This window comes from Phoenix dactylifera, chromosome 15 (assembly GCF_051530095.1).
Source record: "Phoenix dactylifera cultivar Ajwa chromosome 15, Ajwa_hap1_PhDact_Kaust_v1.1, whole genome shotgun sequence".
NCBI classification, from domain to species: domain Eukaryota; kingdom Viridiplantae; phylum Streptophyta; class Magnoliopsida; order Arecales; family Arecaceae; genus Phoenix; species Phoenix dactylifera.
Window position 1 is genome coordinate 9,371,189 of NC_143204.1, and position 2,194 is coordinate 9,373,382.

Consider the following 2,194-nt stretch of genomic DNA (forward strand, 5'->3'; position numbering starts at 1 on the left):
TTTGTTTTGTTGGAATTTAATGTATACAGAGTATTAAAAATTGCTTTTACGAAAAAAATTTTAAAAAAAATTCCTATTGCCGACATTTAAAAGCGTCGGCAATAGCAAGTGGCACGGAATCTGGCATGCTTGTAACGACGCTCTATAGCATCGGGCAAGAACCCGTAAGCCGACGCTTTTAAGTATCGGCCTAGTCTGACAGAAACCCACCGTTTGGAGCGTCGGTCCAAGTAGGCCGATACTTTTAAGCGTCGGTTACCTCGAAGATGAACGATGCTTAAAAGCGTCGGCATACATGGCCGACGCTTTCTTGAAGCGTCGGCGTAAACTGAGCCCACCCCTATCTGCCCGATGTCTTACCCACACTTTGGGGGGCGTTGGCAGGAAATCTACCGACGCTTAAAAGCGTCGGTAAAGACCAAACAAAGCACCGAAACATATCCTTTCTTTTGTAGTGAGTCGATGCTAAAAAGCATCGTCAGAGGCCCATTCCTTACAAATCCCTAACCCCCTCTCCCTCTCTCTCCGTCGCTCACTTTCAAAAGCGATCCCTAGCCCCTCTAGCCGTCGCACCCCCCTCCCCCCCTTACAAATCCCTAACCCCCTCCAGATTCAAGAAGCCATCTTCTTCCCTAACCAAGTTCTCCTCTTCCTAAAATCCCCCCCCCCCCCCCCCCCCATTTCTGACCTTCTCTACCTCTACTACTCTTCCTCCCTCTCCATCACCGCAGGCAGTGGCAGTTGGTGGGCTGCCCTATGGAAGGCGGCCTCATCCTTGGCTCCCCTCCTCTTTTCCCCGCTTCTTTTTATGGCGTCAAGAAGCAACGCGCAGAGAACATCTCCAACGATGATGCCTTCGCCCGCCTTTGGGCCGCCGTCGAGTCCAACATCGACGATGCCCTCCAGGTCCTCCTCCTCTTTCTCCCTTCTAGGATTTCTTTTTCCTAATGTTCCCTTAGTGGCGCATTTTTTTCTTTTTCCTGTTGTGTAGAAATCAAAGATGGCGGTCGGGGAGAAAAACCGGACGGCGGCGGTGGCGATGAATGCCGAGATCCGACACACCAAGGCCTGATTGATCGAGGAGGTTGCCCAAAGTGCATAGGTTGGCACTCAAGAAGGTATGTTGAGAAATATGGGTAGTTTTTCATTTAATTTTTCTTCTCTCTTCTCGAACTGTAAATCTTTATGTAGCTTGCTGACCAAATATACTGAAAGTATGCGGATCTAGCTGTGCCGGAACTCCGGCGAACTCCACCTCCCTCACTGCTGTCCTCCTCGCTTGCCACAGATGCAATATTCTCAGCCTTTCTGGCTGTGAGAAGAGTGGCAGGCAGCGAAGCACGACATCTATTCGATGGAATGCTGACGAGAGACATAGTCTTTTTGATTCGATGGTCTCGCGTCTTATACCGAACGACATTAAAAAATGAGGGATGAGGTTGAGACGAAGAACAAGAGGAGAATCATAGTGGCACCAAGACCGAACCTCGTCATGCTTTGGATCGAACTTTGCAGCGGTGGCAACTCCCATCTTGGACGTACTGAGAAGTCATCTTGTTAATTTCTTTCTTCCACTTGGTCATTCAGGGACATAAGACTTTGTATTATATTATAGAGAGGTTTCAGCTCGTATTATCTTATTCCATTCAAATTGATATGTCCCAGTATATTAATCTCTATAAATTCAATATTTAGTTTGTAACATTTAAATATTTAGTTTCAGCTTGCTGAGAAGGGAAATATTGCTTGTTTTGGAGTTTTCTCTGGCCGAAATCATAGAAATTGTTGAGAAACAATGCAGCTTTCATTCAAAAATAATTTTTTGAATTTTTTTTAAAATATTTATAACGTGGCTTTAAAGCGTCACTAACTAAAATAAAAAGTTAAAAGCTGATGCTTTAAAGCGTCGCTAACGCTTAAAGGCATCGCTAAAAACCACCTTTTAGCGACGCTTTTTAAAAGCGTCAACAATTTTTTTCCCACTCTGATTTAGCCGATGCTTTGGCGACGCTTTTAAAAGCGTCGGAAGAAAAATTACGACGCTTATATACGTCGATAAAAGCATTAAAAAGCGTCGCCGGGGAAAGAAAAGGGTGAAAAATGTATAGAGTAGATCAAAAGAAATTCTATTTTTTCGATTGAGTTGTTTGTGAAGATAAATGATTTATATGCATGTGACTAGTTGGGTATCTTC

General features: G+C 44.6%; 1 long non-coding RNA gene across 1 annotated transcript; it reads left to right on the plus strand.

The window, feature by feature from the left end:
• Window positions 1-430: 430 nt before the first annotated feature.
• On the plus strand, window positions 431-1,710 carry LOC103696483 (uncharacterized). Its single transcript, XR_005508040.3, has 2 exons — window positions 431-1,118; window positions 1,192-1,710. It is a non-coding gene; the product is annotated as an uncharacterized LOC103696483 (long non-coding RNA).
• Window positions 1,711-2,194: the final 484 nt, after the last annotated feature.